The sequence below is a fragment of the Protopterus annectens genome, chromosome 1.part1 (assembly GCF_019279795.1).
Source record: "Protopterus annectens isolate FY-2018-M chromosome 1.part1, PAN1.0, whole genome shotgun sequence".
Taxonomy (NCBI): Eukaryota; Metazoa; Chordata; order Ceratodontiformes; family Protopteridae; genus Protopterus; species Protopterus annectens.
Window position 1 is genome coordinate 286586588 of NC_056726.1, and position 20482 is coordinate 286607069.

Sequence of the window (20482 nt, forward strand, 5' to 3'; positions counted from 1 at the left end):
GATTAACTAGTTTAGTTAAATAGTTGCTCTTTAGAAATGTTAGAGGTTTTGTTTTTTTATCTGATTGTAGTAGGTAGGTAAGGTGATGTAGTCTGTGAAATTTAGATAGATGATAGCTAGGGGTGGAATTAACATTAGGGTATGATGTGAAAGTGAATATAGTAGAAGTGTGTTTTTGTGAGGAGTTATGATAGTTGTTAAGTGAAATTTCAAAGAAGGTGATATGGTATGTTGAGAAAAGGGTGGTTAAGAGTAAGACTGAGAGTATAGGCATAGTTGGCAGGTAGGGAGTCATTATTTAGTAATCCTTACTTTTCTCTGTGCCATCTCCCTCGTTCATTTGAGGTCTTCGGTTTTGTAAATTTATTAAAAAAAAAAACAAAACAAAAACAAAGAAAAGTAAACATTTTAGTCCGGGCGACTGGACCTTTTTCCATTGGTATATTCTTGGATTTACAACGAGCACGCTGGTTGGGCTGACCAATCAGCGTGCTCCTTTTTGAATATTACTGGCCAGTCATTGTATAATATACCATATCTGTTTGAAGTTATATAAGGAAACACAATCTAAGACAGCCATCTAAATCATCATGCATAGTTCTAAAGATCCCAAAAGAATTTCAGGATAAGTTTTAAACAATAAACAAACCTTCAGTATTGAGGATAACTGAAAGTCCTTTTTTTCAGCTAAGGTATGAAACTAAGGAGCAATGCCCAACAATGCTCATGACGTATCTCAAATGAGACGACTCACATTGACCCAACAGATATTGCCAGTATTCTACCAAACAGGTTTGGTGTAAACTTCACTTTAAAATGTCTATCGTGAAAAAATAAATAAATAAAATTATCTAAACTCCACATATTCCAGAATCCCTTACACCCTCTGTTATCACCAAGTAGTAAGTTCTGAAAGGCTATCAGAGACCAGAAATACTTCCTCCATGGGACCAGACAACAAATGTGACTGTTTAATAAATAGTGCCAAATAAGCCCTTGTTGAACTTCTCCTCAAGTTATTTAACCTAAGCTTAGCCACAAGGTTTGTTCCTGACTTGTAGTGTTCCACAATGTTGATTCTCCCCCACAACGGTGGTCCTACCACTGACCCTGGTGGTTATAGACCTGACAAGCTAATGAGCCTGATCTGGAAACCTATGGAGTGGATCTTGACTGATCTCATCAATTATGATATCAAAAATATCATTCAGCTAGACCATCAACAGTTCAGCTTCATCAAAGGAAATCCTCCCTATTAAATCTAGCTAACTTCTTTGAGAGGGTCACTCAGCCTTTTGGCAGTGGTCATGCTGTTCATTCAGTACAGCCTGACGTAACCAAAGTGTTTAATACCATACCCCATGTGGCCTATAGATCCTTATGTGGTACAGTGGATAGCAAACTGACTAAAAGACAGAACTCACATAGTTCTTGTGAAGGTACCTCATCTAAAAGTATGAAGGTAGTCCCCTGGGGCAGTGTACTGAGGCCCCTCATTTTTGGCATTGTTTCATTTGGCAAATATCCCCTACCCCCAACACAAAGTATAGACAATACTCCACTACTAAGTACAAATGCAGTTAAAGACTTGGGCATTTGGGTTGACAGCTTACTCTCCTTTGATGGGCTTATGACAACTATAATAAAAAAATGCTCATCATTATGAACACTGCAGCAGTACCCTAAGCTATATGGGTTATATTCTGCACAGGATATAACAGTCAGCCAGCTTTCGAAGTTTAAGGGCATCTTTCAGGCTCCCAGATAATTATTTAGCTTGAGGAGAACTGACTAAAAGTTAGGTTTGGGCACTAAACCTTTAGAGCTTTTCTGCCACTGAGAAGAGTGCTCCTGTTTGGACTGTAGAGGATCGGCAGTCAGGTAACGCTGTTCCACTGTTGTGCAGATAAAGTTCCTTTCTGGGTGAAAAAAAATAACACATTACGTTTTGTCACATAAAACTTACTTTTTCTGTAAAACAAACACTTTCAAGCTGGGAAAAAGTGTTTTTATTGATTGGGTCGTAACTTTTATGTACTTTTAAATAGGATGGCACTTTTTTACTTTTATGGTAAAAGTTGTTAAACATTGTTTAAAACTATTTTTTCTATTGTCAATTTATCTTTTGGGGGCAAAATATTTTTATTGTGTTTTTATGTGGGAAAGTTACTTTTTGCTACTTTCTGTTTTTACTATTACTGCTAAGCTTCCCCTGGAATCAAGCACTATTTTTGGCTTGATCAAGGAACAATGTATCAGTTCCTTGGTCAGAAATGGGAAGACTTTTGACAAGTTTGGGAAAAAGTGCATGCTTTTATAACTTTTTTTTTTTTAGAATTATAAATTACCTGGCTCATACGTTGAAGTTTTTCATGGCTAATTGTGAAAGCATGAGGAATATTTTGGCATCAGTTTCTTCTTGTGAGGAGAAATCTGCTTTTTCTAATTTGGCTTCTTTGGTTTCTCAAGTCAGTTGGAATTGTTTTGATGAGGTTTGTCTGGCTGTGGTCTCCGAAGCTCCTTGAGGATGCCAGGAATACAATTTTGAATTCTCCTTTGGACAGTGATCTAGTCTGTGATCTAGTGATCTAGTCTGTTGCAGAGGTCATCAAAAAGTGTTGAGAGGTGGAAGATGATTTAAGGAATCACTCAAACTTTTCAGCCCTCTTTCTCCAAGGGTTTCTCTACTCCCTTATCTAACTTTAGCAAATAGCAAAACAAACAGTCCCAGCAGAAGACTAGAAAGCAAATGTTTAAAAAGCAATGGTATGGAGGTTCCAAAAACAAAGCAAGATTCACGAGAACAAAGAACAGTCCAGTAAGTCGGGATAACTATATGAGGGACCTTTTCCCTCCTCCCATCCTATGTGTGTGTGTGTGTGTGTGTGTGTGTGTGTGTGTGTGTGCGTGTGTGTGTGTGTGTGTGTGTGTGTGTGTGCGTGTGTGTGTGTGTGTGTGTGTGTGTGTGTGTGTGTGTGTGTGTGTGTGTGTATATATATATATATATATATATATATATATATATATATATATATATATATAAACAATTCTACTGTTACTTCTTTCTCCTGAGAGAGTTTAGGGTTTTTTTTCTCATCTTCTGCTTACAGTGCCTTATAGTCTTCCTAGCATTAGTATTTCTAACTATTCTAAGTATAGTTATAATCATTGCATTTTTTAGTATTGTATGAGGTTGCAGTTGTTATTGTGGTTAGTGTCTTTTAGTTTTTTGGTTCTTGTTGGTGTTAGTGGTCAGGAAGCCAGACAAGGCTTCCAGCTTCAAGAAATGTGTCTCCTGTGGGTATAAGATACCTCAAGATGCCCATTCCAAATATGTCTATTGCCTAGGAGCTGCACATTTGGAGGAAGACTGCCTATCCTTTTCTGCTTTTGGGGCTAGAGTGTTAAGTGACATACAGTCCAAACTTGCTCTTTAGGGCTTCTCCCTACCTACATGGAAAAGGTAAACCTTCTCAATCTTCATCTTCTTCCCCTTCCACTAAGAAGGTTTTTGAATAGAGTAAAGGGGAGAAATCCAAATAAAGGAGAAAAAGAAAGATAAAGAATGGGAGAAAGAAAAACATAAAGAAGGAGACTTCAGGAAAATGTTTCCCAATCCGATGGGCCAGGTGGGACAGGCTTTGAATGTACCCAAGCCATCTGATTGATCCTTGATGTTGGAGCCCATCAGACTTAGGTCTCCTACTCCTCATTTTTCTGAACCCAAATTCTCACTGGGGCTTGTTACCCTTATTGTGCAATCCCTATTTTTACAGGAGAGGTCCTTCCAAAAGGTTTAGAGGCATCTTTCTATGGCCTCTTCTCTGAAATTGGTGTTGACCTCCAGAAGCCTGCCCTAGGCAGACATCAACAAGATGAGGAGGACATTTTTGAGGACCCAAATCCTATTGGGTCCATCTGGGGCTGACCTCTTTCAGAAGGTGTGGAGTTGACCCTCCCTCCTTCCCTATTAATTGTGACTCCTTTCCCAATCTGACTACTGGATTAGATGGCCTAGGATCTGAGTGGACACCATGGAATGTCTGTGCTGGATCAAAAAACTATGACTCTTCAGTTCTATGTCTCTGACCCAGGTGATTCTGACTGATTCGGATCTCAACAGGAGTCGGAGCTGAGAGGTCAGATCCGGTGCCGAGGAGGTCAGGGTCAACTCTCAAATTTTTGGCTGAATCTGTCCCTCTCGACACTTTGGCTCTTGACAGCTTTACCCCAGCATCAGCTTTGGATCTGAGCCAAAAGGGCTCTTGGAGCTTGCCTTTGTTGGATTCCTTGGGACCTACAAGGGATGCTTTTAGGTCAGTCTTAGCATCAGCATTTAAGGCCTTTGAGAGCAGGCTTCCTATCCCCACTCAGATCTGTCCCTGCCTCCATGGGGTTCTTCAGAACCTCTGTCCTCTCTTCTTTTCACATCGGGATAGCCAGCCCCTCTATGTCTCGAGGGAGCCCTGTTTGTGGACTCCCCATATAGCACCCCACTGGGAAAGTACATCACAAGCATGCATTGCAAAAGGAGGTACATGAACTTCCCTCAGGAGTCCTACACCAAAGATACTGATTTCAGATGGGGGAGGGGACCTGGTTTTGAGGCAGACTTGGAAGGAACTAAATGTGGTTGAACCATTCTCTCATATGCCCAATAATATACTACTTTTTCTAAAAGGCCTGTCTAGAGCAACAGTCCCGCAGTAGACTCTATGGTAGTAAAGACAGCCACCAAGAAAGAGATGGCTGAGGAGAGCTCTAGTGTCCATCCCCCTAATAGGGAGTTGAGAACACTGGATGAATTTGGAAAGCATGGGTATGCTTTAGCAACCTTCATTATGAGGATGCTGAACTACTTAACCCATGTAACACACTCTCAGAGGGACTTGAAAGAATTATCAAAGTCCCTCTCCAGTCTTTATCTGTGGAAGACATGAAATCAGTCCATTCATCTTATTTCTAATGCAACTGATGGCAAATCAGGAGCAGCGGGGACAGGCATAGCTATGCACCGACATGCATAGCTGCATCTGTGTAATTTTGCAGAGCACATTAAAACATCCTTCATTAATGTGCCATATGACTGGTCCACTCTGTTTGGACTCAGTGGTAAAGAGCTTCAGTTTAGAAGTGAACAGGATGGCAAGACCTTGTCTTCCATTGGAATATGCTTTAATACCCCTCAACAGACATTTTCCAGGAACCAAAAATGGGGCAAGAAATTGTGGTTTCTCAAATTTCAAGACTGAACTCATAGTGTTTCTAGAGATACCCCCCCCCCCAGAGGCAAAGGGGAATAACATAATGGATATTACACCCTTGTTAAAGCTGTACTGCAAAATCAATGTTTTTGATGTCTTTTTTCCATTAAGCCTTTTCAGTGCTCCTGAAGAGTTACCCTACTGCTGCACTCTGGACCTCTTAGACTGGACAACCATCATCTAAGATTTATGCATGCAAAGAATCACATCTAGATGTTATACGATCCCATTCCTTTGTCATCCTCCAATTCAAAAAGACTTCCTTTCTTCCCACCCAAGCAATGGAAGTTAAACAATTTTTCAAAGCATCCTTTATATTAGGCTTCCAAGAATGTCTATTCCTTCTTCTTGGGACCTTAATATTGTTCTTGAAAAATTGACTCAGTCCCCTTTTGAACCTGCAGTCTTGTCTTCTCTGGAGCACTGTACTTGGAAAACATCATTGTTAGTAGCCCTTGCTTCAGCCAACAGCATTTCTGAACTTCAGGCACTCGTAGCAGTTCTGCCATTTTTGTTTTTTCATGGAGACAGAGTTTCTCTTCATACCAGTCCTTCTTTTATGACCAGTTTTAATGATTTGTTTTTAAATTAAACTATTCATCTTCTTACTTTTTCCCTTCTCCACAGAATGATACTGACAGAATTCTTCATACTTTGGATGTACTTAGACATGTCAGATATTACCTAGATATGACTAAAGGGTATAAGGAAATCTGAGTAACTATGCATTTCTTTCCACTCCAGGAAATTAGGTTTGGCTGTTTCAAAACAGACCATGTCCTCCTGGATTTCTAAGGCCATTTCCTTTAGCTATTCCTTTCATGGGTAAGCAGCTTTCTTTCTTCTTCTTCTTCTTCTGGTGATCATAATCCGTCAAAGTATGATTAAAGTTCATGAAATTAGTATTCTTTCAATCTGTGATGTTAGCCAGAAGTGCTCTTTGCAGCACCCGCAGTGTGCCCAGTACTAATGTCTCTCTTACTACTATTGGAACTTTCTGGGTATCCTTCTTCCACACTGCTGTTATTTCTGCCTGCAAATCCTGGTATTTTATGACTTTGTATCTCGTTGTACATAAGACACTGTAGTCACTGGTTGTAGCAATTTCAATAATCAATGCTGCTTTTGTGTTGTTTTCTTGGACTACTGTATCTGTTTTTGTTTTCACATCCATTTTTTGAACTGTTGGTAATGGGTTAATCCCATGTGATATAAACTTCATCATTTGCTATAATGCTTTGTGGCTCATGTTGCCAATGTTTTTCATTTACTTCAGTATTATAATGTTTGCACAATCCCCAGTGCAACAGTCTTGCCACATTATTATGCCTTTCAGTATACATTCTGTGAAGATAGGTGAAGGCTGCCAGCCTAGCCAGATAGAATTTTGTAGATAATTTTGTCATTTGTAAATATTAATGGAAGCCAAAGGCTGTTCTCTTAAATGTGAAAATATTGCATTGGATATTGAACTACAAAAATGTAACAACAGTGCACTCTGCTGTAAGAAAGCTAAGTCAAGCATTTTATGACTGTCTTTGATGTCAAAATTTGGAGACGATATGTCTAGAGGGAGGCATCCTGCGTATTGTTTTAAGACCAGAGTTAATGGCTAGAATTTGCATGTATAAATGTCCTTTATTGCTCTGGTTTCTGACCAGGTGTAAAGAATGTAAATGTAGTTTCTGTTAGCCTGAGAACACTAGAGAAGTGTGAAGAATAATGTCATGTGAAGCAGCTCTGTGTTATCAATTTAAAGAGAGAGAATCAGAGAGATCTGAGCATTTTGTCTTGAGGGCATCCAACATCACCTGCACTGCTTTGCTCTTTATGTAAGTTTATTTTAGAACTGTATTTTCTCTAAGATATAACTAAGAAATAAGAAGATTAGACTAAGTGTTTTTCTGTGATGTCAGAACTTTTCTATGGTATTATTTTAAGTATTTATCTGATCTCTGAACTCTTGAATAGCACTGTGTAGTAAGAAGTATTGTCTTGTGTTTTTATTATTTATTATGCTGCGGTAGCATTGTCGCCTCACAGTCAGACACTTTCCGGTTCGATTCTCAGCTAGAGCGTCTTCTGTGTGGAGACATGCATGAATGGGCGTACCTTCGTTGAAGGCTGTGCATCAGGGCTGGTAACTCGGCATGTAAAAATCAACTACCAATCATTAGCGGACCGGAGCTCCGCTGTGGCGACCCCTAACCGGGAAAAGCCGAAAGACACAACACACCATTAAATATTTTTGAACCTTTTAACTGTGGCAGTTTTACATAGAGTTAATTTAAGCTCTAGAGTACATTGCATGTATATAGTGATACTGTACCAAGTCATTCAAATAAGCCTTGACTGTTCAGTCACACTTACCATTTGGATAATAATATTGCAGTAATATTTGGACACCCTTTCAGAAGGGCTTTTGAGTAGCTGATATTAGTGGGTGGTGCTGATACTACCTTTTAGACTGGGCAGAAAATGGGTACAGCTGGAGAAACTGTGCCAGCCTTCCCCAGGAGTGTCTGTGTGGTTATATATAACCCTTATCTCAAAGTGTGTGTCCGTCAGCTACTTGGGCAGGGACACACAGCACTGGTTGGACAGAGAGGGTGCTGGAGGTTTTAGCTTGCCCACTAGGCTGAGATCTGGACCATATAGCTGTGCCAGTAGGGAATCTTATTGGGGACCTGGAGAGAAAGGGAGAAACCAGCCCCAGACTGACTGTGATCTCTGTGTGCTCTTAAGGGAAATTGTACTTTACTGTGTGTGTATTTATTATTCTTCCCCTATATGGATGCCCCACACTGGTGTTAATGGTGAGGATTGAGGCTCCTTGATTGCTGGGCCAGTGCACGGGTGTCACATATTAATTGTCTGTCAGTGCTGGGATAGCCATACCACATATTAATTGGTTGGCAAATACTAATTGGCTTGTAGTGGTGTGGGTAGAGTGAATTCCTTTAGCTTGTGTGCAGTAATCACTGAAGGCATTTGTACTCTAAATCAGCCACACAGTGAATACTCAGAGTTCAGATCAGAATTGTTTTATTTTTTTTGTTAGCTTAGTTAGTTAGGGAGAGCAGGCAGCATGTCATCAGAGGAGTATGAAAAGCTGACAAGGAGCCAGCTGGCTGAGATGTGCCAGGCAGAGGACTGGTGCATGTAAACCTGACTAAGGCAGAACTGATTGCAGCCTTGGTCACAGCTGCATCAGAAAACATCAACCAGGAAGATGATCAGACTGGCAGTGGAGGCGTACCACACTCAGATAATGGACAGCTCAACCTTTCTGCAGAGGACTTAAAAATCCATCTGAAGCTAAAGAGACTTGAGTTGGAGGCCAGGCATTTGGAAATAGAAGCAGCTGATAGACTGAGGCATCTAGAAAGTGAGGACTCTGAGAAACTGTGACAGTTGCAGGCTGAGGAGAATGAGAAACTGCTATGCCTGGAAGCTGAGGAAAAGGAGAGCCAGAGGTAGCATGAAAAGTAGATGCTGACTTTTTGCCAGAGTCATTGAGGTAATGGGGAAGGGAGTAACTGGACACCAGAAGCACAAAAGGTCAGTAAATTTCTTCTGCAGTTTAAAGAGGGGGATAATTTTGATAGTTTCATTCATATGTTTGAGAGGGTATGTAAACAGTATGATGTTGACCAGAGGCTCTGGGTATGGTTCCTGACCCCCTTACTCCATGGTAAAGCTGTAACTGTGCTGTACAAAATGTCTGATGTTGCATGTTTTGATTATACTGTTGTTAAGAATCACTTGTTAGAGCTGTTTAAGCTAACACCTGAAACATATAGGAAAAAGTTTTGTGAGCATAGACACAAGGCAGATGAAAGTGGTGTGAATATGTTGCTGAAGTGAGCACTTATTTTCATAGGTGGGTGAGTGGATGTCAGGTCATCACTTTTGAAGGGCTGGCAGACCTTTTGGTGAGGGAACAAGCCCTTAGCACTTTGCCTGAGGACATGAGGATCTGGTTAGCTGATAGACAATGTGCTACTTCAGATGAGTTGGGGAAGAAAGGAGACCTATACCTAGCAAGCAGGGCATCCCTGCACAGGAAAGGGGCTCCCAGTACTGCTCATGGGGTCTAAAGGTACCCTTGGTGGGCAGCACAGACTGCCCCAACAGAATCTGCCAGTAGCAGGGGAAGCCACTAGTCCAGGTACACGTCCAGAACCTAGAGTTAAATGTTTTGAATGCAACCAGTGGGGCCATGTGGCATACAGATGTCCATGGAGGCAAGGTAGGGAACAAAAGGTGAGAGAGCCAATAAATGGGAAAGATAAAATGCCAATAGTAGGTTGTCTTGAGACAACAGTAGTACCAAACTACCATTCTGCAGATGTCCTGATAGGGAAGGATTTGGATGAGGCAGTACTATGTGGTTATGCAGTTAAACACAGTCAGGCTAGAAGACAAGCATGTGGGTCTGGTAGCCTGGGGGAGACCCAGACAGACTGCATACTTGCAGCCATGACTGGTGAGGTGGTTACTTCAGGGAGGGAGCTACTCTCTAGCAGTGAAACTGAAGGTGAGCCACAGCTGCTTGTGGGTACTGATGTTGCCTTGGACAGAAGGACTGCAAAAGTAGAGGTGAGTAGTAGTAGTAGTAGTACCCAGGCTGACAGTGAGACACCACTGTCAGAGGATGCCAGACTTCCTGTGGAAGGGGAGCTGGGAAGGGTTGCAAAGAGAGAGTTGAGAAAGGCTCAACTCTCAGACCCTACATTGCAAGGCCTGAGGCAGGTAACTAGTGAGGCACCTGATTCTCAAGGGAAGGGGGATCTTTATACTGGGACAGAGGGTTACTGTATAGAGAGTGGTCCCCTGAGGGAGGGCTAGAAGGTGAGAAAGTACAGCCATTTGTAGTGCCTAGGGCCTACCATCTGGCACTTCTAGCCATAGCCCATGATATTGCCTTTGCAGGTCATATGGGCATAAAACATACAAAGAGACGTATTGTGCAGAAATTCTACTGGCCTGGAATTTCCAGGGATGTAACAGGGTACTGTAGGACCTGTGAGCAGTGCCAGAAGGTAAACAAGGCAGGAGACATGGTGAGAGCTCCTTTGATGCCTTTGCCTGTGATTGAGGAGCCATTTCAGAGGGTAGCTATGGATGTTGTGGGGCCTCTGAGTACTCCAAGTTCCACAGGGAAAAAGTATATCCTTGTGGTAGTAGATTATGCTACACGATACCCTGAGGCAGTGGCTCTGTCCCCATTGAGGCAGAAAAGGTGGCAAATGCCTTTTTAGAGATTTACAGCAGGGTATGTTTCCCAAAAGAAATACTGACTGACAGAGGTGCCAATTTCATGTCAGACCTGCTGGTGTGTCTGTGGAAGTCTTGTGGGGTGATGCACCTGAAGACCACACCCTACCATCCACAGACTAATGGTCTTGTTGAGAGGTTAAACTCTACAACCATGTCCATGCTACGGGCATTTGCAGACCAGTTCACGAGGGAGTGGGACAAATATTTTCCCCATCTGTTGTTTGCTTACAGAGAGGTTCCCCAGGAATCCACAGGTTTTTCACCCTTTGAGTTGCTGTATGGGCATAGGGTGAGGGGACCTCTAGATTTAATTTGTGATGAGAGGGAAGGTGAGTGTGAACCTCACAAGGAATCTGTTGTGGCATATGTCCTAAGGGCTCAGGGAACTCATGGGCCTGGCCCAGGAGAACCTGGCAGAAGCCCAACAACAGGAAAAAGGTGTGGTGTGACAGGAATGCTCATGCTAGAGAGCATGCTGTAGGACAGCAGGTAATGGTTCTCATTCCCGTCAGACACAACAAGCTGCAAGCAGCTTGGGAGGGACCCTACAACGTGGTAAGAAAGGTAAGTGATATTAACTACATGGTGGAACTGCTATGCAGGAGGCAGGGGCACAAATTGTACCATGTTAGCATGATGAAACCTTGCCATGATAGAGGCCCTTGTACTGAGCATTTGCAGTGGATTGCAGAAGGAGTCTGAGGGAGATCTGGTGACTGATCTCCTCAGTGAGGCTCAGACTGACACCTCAGTGGAAGGGGTAGTAATGTCTTAGCAGCTGTCTCCTACCCAGGTTCGAGAAATCCAAGCAGTGTTATAGGTGTTTGGGGACATGTTCACTGGGAAACCAGGGTGCACCCACCTGGTGCAGCACCAGGTGGATACAGGACCCCAAAGGCCTATTCGGCAGGCCCCTTATAGGGTGCCTGAGAAAGTCAAATAGACTCTGAGGGAGGAGATACAGGAGATGTTGGAACTAGGGGTGATTCAAGAGTCCAACAGTCCCTGGGCCTCCCAGTGGTGCTGGTGCCAAAGACGTATGGCAGCACCAGATTCTGTGTGGACTACAGGAAATTAAATAGTCACACAAAGTCAGATGTTTACCCTATGCCTAGGACAGATGAGGCCCTAGAGCATCTGGGTGGGGCTAAGTATCTTACAACCATTGATCTTACCAAGAGTTACTGGCAGGTGCCCTTGACTCCCAGTGCTAGAGAGAGGTCAGCCTTTGTGACTCCTTTTGGCTTGTATGAGTTCACAGAGATGCCCTTTGGGATGAAAAATGCCTCAGCAACTTCCCAGAGGCTGGTAGATCATATCCTAGCAGGAGCAGGAGGGTTTGCCCTTGCTTACCTAGATGATATTGCCATCTACAGCCATTCCTGGCAAGAGCACCTTTAACATGTCAGAGAGGTGCTGGGCAGACTACAGAGGGGAGGGTTGACCATTAAGCTGAGCAAATGTCAGGTGGGTATGGCATAGGTCTCCTACCTGGGACATAGAGTGGGGAGTGGTAAGATCAGGCCAGAACCTGCCAAAGTAGAAGCCATTCAGGCATGGCCTGCACCTGTTACCAAAAAAAGTTGAGGGCATTCTTAGGGACAGCAGGGTACTACAGAAAGTTAATCCCCAGTTATAGTACCATAGCTGCTCTCCTCACAGTCCTGATAAGGATGAGCAGGCCAGATAAGGTAGTGTGGACCCCAACATGTGAACAGGCATTCCAGAAGCTTAAAGAAGCATTGGGAGGACCCCTTGTGTTAGCCAGTCCAGATTACAGCAAAGAAGTTGTTGTACAGGTGGTGGCTGTACTTAGCCAGATTTCTTCAGAGGGAGAACAGCATCCTGTGGTTTATCTCAATCGTAGGCTCCAACTCAGGGAGGAACGCTGTGCAGTTGTAGAAAAGGAATGTCTAGCCATAGTGTGGGCACTGCAGAAACTTCAGCCTTATCTGTATGGAAGAAAATTCACTGTAGTGTCAGATCATAATCTCCGAACATGATTAAACAAAGCCAGCCAGCAAAGTGCCAAGTTGCTAAGATGGAGCCTAGGGTTGCAAGCATATGATATGTCAGTGCAGCACCGCAGTGGGTTTAGCAATGCCAGTGCATATGGGCTCTCAAGACAGGGAATAGGGTAAGGTATACTCAGACAGACCTAACCCTCTCAAGCAGAGTTTCTCAAGGGTCACTTGAAAAACTAGCTTGGGTTCTCTGGGGGGGGGGGGGGTGAAGATAGGTGAAGACTGCCAGCCTAGCCAGATAGAATTTTGTTGATAAGTCTGTCATTTGTAAATATTAATGTAAGCAACAGGCTGTTCTCTTAAATGTGAAAAGATTGCATTGGATATTGAACTGCAAAAATGTAACAACAGTGCACTCTGCTGTAAGAAAGGTAAGTCAAGCATTTTATGATTCTTTGATGTCAAAATTCGGAGCCGATACATCTACAGGGAGGCATCCTATCTATTGTTTTAAGACCAGAGTTAATGGCTAGAATTTGCATGTATAAATGTCCTTTATTGCTCTAGTTTCAGACCAGGTATAAAGATTGTAAATGTAATTTCTGTTAGCCTGGGAACACCAGAGAAATGTGAAGAATGATGTCATGTGAAGCAGCACTGTGTTATCAATTTAAAGAGAGAGAATCAGAGAGCTCAGAACATTTTGTCTTGAGAACATCCAACATCACCAGCACTGATTTACTCTTTATGTAAGTTTATTTTAGAACTGTGTTTTCTCTCTTAGATATAGCTAGGAAATAGGAAGATTAGACTAAGTGTTTTTCTGTGATGTCAGAACTTTTCTATAGTATTATTTTAAGTATTTCTCTGTGATCTCTGAACTCTTGACTAGCACTGTGTAGTAAGAAGTATTGTTTTGTGTTTTTATTATTTATTATTAAATATTTTTAAACCTCTCAACTGTGGCTGTTTTATGTAGAGTTAATTTAAGCTCTACAGTACATTGTATGTATATAGTGTACTGTACCAAGTCACTCTAATAAGCCTTGACTGTTCAGTCACACTTACCATTTGGGTAATAATATTGCACAGTAATAACTGGACACCCTTTCAGAAGGGCTTTTGAGTAGCTGATATTAGTGGGTGGTGGCAGCTGGTACTACCTTTTAGACTAGGCAGAAAAGGGGCACAGCTGGAGAACCTGTGCCAGCCTTCTCCAGGAGTGTCTGTGTGGTTGTATATAACCCTTATCTCAAAGTGTGTGTGTGTGTGTGTGTGTGTGTGTGTGTGTGTGTGTGTGTGTGTGTGTGTGTGTGTGTGTGTGTGTGTGTGTGAATGTGTGTCAGCCAGCTACTTGGGCAGGGACACAAAGCACTGGTTGGACAGAGAGGGTGCTGAAGGTTTTAGCTTGCCCACTAGGCTGAGATCTGAACCCTATAGCTGTGCTAATGGGGAGTCTTATTGGGGACCTGAAGAGAAAGGGAGAAACCAGCCCCAGACTGACTGTGATCTCTGTGTGCTCTTAAAGGGAAATTGTACTTTACTGCATGTGTATTTATTATCCTTTCCCTATATGGATGCCCCCCACTGGTGTTAGTGGTGAGGATTGATGCTCCTTTATTTCTGGGCCAGTGCACGGGCATTACACAGTCAATCTGCCATTAGTATATCACAACCAGCAACAATGTTCAATGGACTTTGCAAACCAATTAAGATGCTGCGCAACCCCCATTAGCGCAGCATCTTACCCTCACCTAGAATGATGCCACAGTACAAAGATAAAATGATCGATTTTAACAATTGGCTAAAATTCTGGTGTCATTCAAAGGGGATCCAGTGTCTGTCAGCCTGGGATGACATGCTCGACAAACCACGTTGCTTCACTAGGGATGGCTTGCACCTGTCACCACTGGGCTTTCGGATATTGGCAAAGGCTCTTGCCACCCCCATAGTGCCTTTTTTAGGCAAAGCTCAAACGTCAAACCCACCCCCATAGACAGCACAAGGAACAAGAAACTAAGGGTAATGCTGCTAAACACCAGAAGTCTTAACCTCAAGATGCACACACTCGAAGCTCTCCTCAGTATGGAGAACATCGATATCTGTGCAGTGACAGAAACCTGGTTCAAGGCTCCAGAGAGCACCCCAGCACTACTAGGCTATACCTCATATCATGCTTTTTGGCCCCAAAACCTGGACCGAACCACAAAAGGAGGGGGAGTTTCCATATTTATCAAGGATATCCACACCTCCAGGTTAGTGGCTTTGCACGAAGTATCGGAGACCACCCATATGCAACTAACAGTGGACAAGACTGCTTTTCAGTTTATAGCATCCTACAGACCACCCTCTCAAAGTCAGGAATTCCACTCGGCTTTCCTGAAAACATTGGAGAACATGAAGATCTCTCCAAACACCATTATATTGGGTGACTTCAACTACCCAAACATTGACTGGGAGCACTACTCAAGCCCCAGCACCTTAGCCCAAAGGTTCCTAGAAATTATAAACTCAAATGCTATGGAACAACTAGTCACCACTCCCACAAGAGGGGACAACATACTAGACCTGATCATTACCAACATGGGGACTCTATGCTCCACACCAGAAGTATATCCCTCATTGGTAAGATCAGACCATAAATTAATTTCACTGGATGTCCACATCCCAACCCCACCCCCAGCCCAGAAAACCACAGTGAAAAACTTCTCAAAAGTGAACTTCTCACTTCTCAAAAACGAAGTGGAATCCTTCAAGGCCCCAGGGCCAGTGAAAACTATGGCCCAAACTGCAGAATCCTATATAAACGCATTCTACGGACATCTCCAGGAATGCATGGATCATGCTATCCCAAACAAAACCAAGACCCAATCATCCAAAGGCAGGCGTCCAGTCTGGTGGACCCCTGCCATAAATAAACTGTACAACAGAAGGAGGACGCTACTACATGATAGAGCAAAATCCCTAATAGGAAGGCATCTCTGATCAGTACTAGCAAAAATTACGATCCCTCATAAAACCCTCCAAGGCCAGCTTCGAGAGAAAAATTGCACAGGACACCAAAGACAATCATAAGGCTTTTTCAGTTATGTTAGAAACCTGGGATGCAACTCCCAGACTTGTTCTGAGTTGATTCTAAATGACAAAAATACACTGAACCCACAGACATCGCCAATATCCTGGCAGACAGGTTCAGTGCAAACTTCTCCACCCCAAAGAGCAAGTATCTATCCTGGCAGAGGGCTGCCTCCCAAACATCTCTGATGCTCAGGTGAAGGCTGCCCTCTCCAAAGCAAAAAACACTGCTTCCATGGGACCAGATGGCATCCCAGGTTGCGTCCTACATGAACTCCAAGAGGAACTAATCCCTCAAATAAAACAGCTATATAATCTCAGCCTCACTACAGGATATGTGCCCATAGAATGACGTACAGCAACAGTGGTCCCACTCCACAAAGGTGGAGCCTCTACGGACCCTGGAAACTATTGCCCCATAAGCCTGACTAGCTTAGTCTGCAAGGCAATGGAGAGGATCATCATGGAGCTCATAAACAAAGACATTGGGGACCTACAGACACTAGATCCTACCCAGTTCGGCTTTGTCAAGGGCAGATCCTGCCTTTTGAACCTGGTTGACTTCTTCGAAACAGTCACCAAAGCCATAGATGAAGGAAAGGTAGTCTACACAGCCTATCTGGATCTTGCAAAGGCATTTGACACAATACCCCACTCGGGCATCATAGATAAGCTATCCAGCTTAAATATAAACCCCTATGTCACAAGATGGGTCACAAACTGGCTCAAAGACAGAACCCACAGAGTGAGAGTTGCTGGAACCATGTCAGACTTGAAACCGGTCACAAGTGGCGTCCCACAGGGTTCTGTCCTGGGACCACTCTTGTTCGGCATATACGTTTCTGAGGTACAGGCAAACGTGGGAGGACTATGGCTCACCAAGTTCGCAGACGACTGCAAACTGGGCGCCATAATCAACTCTCCAGCTGACACAAACATCCTTCAAAAAGGTCTCACAGAGACAGATAACTGGTGCCAGCACCATGGTTTAAAGCTAAATGCCAAAAAATGTATAGTCATACCCTTTGGCAAAAACAATGTGCCCACAAATTACCACATAGGCGGAAACCCATTAAGTACAGAGAAAGTTATTAGGGACCTGCGGACCCAAGTTGATAGCAATCTCTCCTTTGAAAACCACATTGCCAAAGTGGGTAGAAAGACCTTCTACATAGCCCACCTCATCACGAAGGGTTTCACATCTAGATCAAGAGAGGTAATTGAGCCCCTTTATTCATCCCTCATCAGGCCCATCATAGAATACAATGCCCCTTTTGGGATGTACCTTACCCGACACCTGCAGCAATTAGAAAGACCCCAAACGTATCTCACCAAGAGGATCAAGGGTCTCAAACAGATGCCATATGCTGCTCGGTTAAAAAAAACTCCAGCTCTACTCAGTTGCATACCGCCTACTTCGAGGCGATCTATGCCTGACATACAAAGCTATGTCAAATCCAGAATTAATGGACATGCTCCACCTCAGTAAATCTAAATCCCTTAGAGCCACACGCTTGAGGGACTTGAACCTCAGCACAGAAATAAATAGAACTTGCTGGAGGGACAGGTTCATAACCCAGAGGCTCCCTTCGCTCTGGAATAGAATTCCAGTTCATGTGAGGCAGAGCACCTCACTGAATCTCTTCAAGAAGAATTTCGACAGGTGGATGGGGGATCGTAGGTATGTCCCAGGGATTACTCACGTGTCACTATTAGACAGAGGCACAGTAAACTAAACCTTAAAAAGGGCACAGTATACTCAAATCAAGGGGTGGCGTAAGCCATACAGAATCGGGCTAGGCTTATGTTGCCCCAGGGCAGATAGCCTAGTATGAACCTATGAACCAACATGTACATAGTCCATTATCTTGGGTTGCCAATTTTAACCTTTCATCTTTTGGTTTAAATTCACCTCTTTTTAACATTCCTGCATTTTGGTCCTGATCAGCAAGAAGTTGTTGCAAGAATTTTCTCTACATGCGACTATATTAATGCATTTTTCCATTTCTTGCCTTTTCATCTGATCCTTCACTTTATATTCTTACTCTTGTTTTTGACATATTCAATTAATGCCTGATTTTTATATACTTCTGGCTTGATTTCCATTTCCACTTAACACTGATATGCTTCTGCTAAACTAAGGAGGGAAGTAATCTTTGACTTATTCTCCTCATGTTTTAAAACTTTCACTATGTTTGGGTCTTGTGAGGTCAGCAGATATGTATGCAGTCCTACGATTGCAGATCTGTACATGTAACCAATTTTGAGGAGGTCCATACCTCCTTCAGAATCGGGAATATATAGTCTTGGTATACACTGATTTTTATAAATCATTTAATGAGCATGAAGCATCCTTCTTGTTTTCCTGTCCAACTGATCCAACACCTTTTGGGGCCAGTCAGTCACTCCAAAACTGTAATTTAGGACAGGAAGATCAAATTGGTTTATAGCTTGGACTTTGTTCTTAGATGTCAGAGCTGTTTTCACTATTAATTTTAGTCTTTTAAAATATTCCTTACGAAGTTTAATTCAAATTTGTTCATATTTTATTGTTGATCCTTCATCAGTTCCAAAATATTTATTCACTCCCTCTTGCTCAAGTTCTTTTATGTCACATTCCTGTCCCAGGCTGTTTTCTTGGTGCTTCAGCTTTAAAGGTTGCGTTTACACATTTATCAAGACAAGATGACATTCTTATCATCTGAAAAAGTTTTTACCCCTTGCAGCTGTGCTTTCAGTTCCTCATATGATGAAAAGTCTTTATACTTTCTTGTTTTCTGGGAGCCAAATTGTAGCCATGATCTAATCTGTTAAATAAACAGCTTAACGGGTTAAGGGAAAGACAAAAGAGCAGCGATGACAGAGTCACCCTGGAATATCTCCCTTTGAATTTTTTTTCCTGGAATAATAATTTGTCCTTTATCATGGCTTAGTGGCAAAATGGTTTGCCCCAGCTTCATGGTCACTGTAATGTAATTGATCAGTGTAGGGTATATCTAGTACATTTTAAGTACTCTTTTATCCATGAGTGTGTGATACTGTCAAATGCTTTTTTTGTAATCTTTCCATACCATACTTAGATTCTTCCCCTTTTTACAGTTCTTCATTACGACTTTATTTAACAACAAATGGTACTTTGTTCCATATGACTTTCTTTTGTTACCCTTGTGTTCTATTGCCATGATTGAGTTTACTTCTAAATGACTATAAACTCTGTTGGCATCAATTCCCATGTATGGTTTATGCATCGTCGGCAGGCAAGTTATTGGTCTATAATTTTTAGGAAAGCTTGCAGGTTCACTCTTAAGTAGTAGTATTGTTTTTCCTGCTGTTAACCAGGTTGGCGTCTATTTGGGGTGCAGGTATAAGTAGTTCTTACTCATGGTTAAATCATCATGTAAAGATATTAATACTTTTAGCCAGAAGTTAGGTACTGCATCTGGGCCTGGGGTTTTCCAATTAGGAGCTTTTTTCTTATCTTTGTTTCAATTTCTCTGTATATTACTTCATCCCATTTCATATCCTGTACATTTGAACTTCTTATTCTTTGTTTTACCTCTTCTAGCCATTCAGCATCTTTGTTATGTTCCACAGGATCTTTATAGATATTTCTCCAAAATCTATTTCTTTTTTTGATGGTGTTTCAATTTCTTTTGCCATATTTCCCAATTCTGTTTAAAACTTTTTGGGGTAATCAATAAGTTGCTTATTTTGTACTTTTCCTTTATATTTATCTGCATATGTTCTAAGTTTTTTTGCATGTGCTGATATTTTTAGTTTATTAGGGATACTGCAAACAAATCTTGATCTGCTCTGATACTATGCATTGCTTTTATCACATCTATCTTTCTGAACATTTTTGTTGATCTGTTCCCTCCTCTGTAGTCTTCTAACAGTGACACTTCTTGTCTTAGTTGCTTTGTAATTTTTCTTTATTCCTTTCCCTTACTGCCCTGTGTATTTGTCATAAGATTTTATCTGTTATTAATTTAGCTCCACAGTAATATATCCTATTTACTTCTGTTATATTGTATGAATTTCTGTAAACAGTCATAATTACTGTGTTCATTTGTTTAACAGTCATGATTACTGTGTTCATTTGTTTATCAAGCATCTAACTTTTTGGGTTTTATTGAGTTTCTGAACAATATTTCTTTCACTGATCTTAATATGCCTGTCCATCTCTACTAAATCAAGCAATTCTTCTTGTGTATCATTTTCTTCTAAACTGAGGGCACGTTCGTTGTTTTCCATTTCCTGCAAGCATTCTATAGAAAGTTCCAAAGCATCTTCCTGTGCCACATTCTCTTCAGTTTCATCCTGTGCCATATGTTGCTCTTTTATAGGAGAACTCATTGGCCTATCACTACACAACATTGATTGCGTCAGAGTTGCCACAGTTTCCTGTTCCTTCCCTTGCTGTGAAGCTCCATCTGAACTTTTGTACTGGTTTCCTATGGAAAGCTCCAAAGTAGCTTCATATGGCAACTGATCAGATGTTTCCTGCTCCACTGGTTTCTCCTTAATTTGGGGATCCATTGCTCTGTCCTGCTCTGGTGTTATCAGAGTTAAATTTGCTACACTAAATCCTTCCCTTTGCATGTAATCCACAACCTCAGCCTCTATTTCTTTAACTTCTCCATTACTAATCCTCTTTTATACTTTTCTTGTTTTTTTTTTCTTTTTTTGTATTGTAAAATTTTCCATACCCAGATGCCTTTGCCTGTATTTCTCTTCAATTATTTTTGGTGCTGCTTTTTTTGTAATGACTAGTTTTGCTTTCTCCTTTGCATGAATATTGCACCATATTAAATCTCTTTTTTGTTACCCATGTCTAGTTCTTCAGATGTCTTCTGTTCCTCCTGTTTCTCCTTACTTGGGGCATTCATTGTTCCA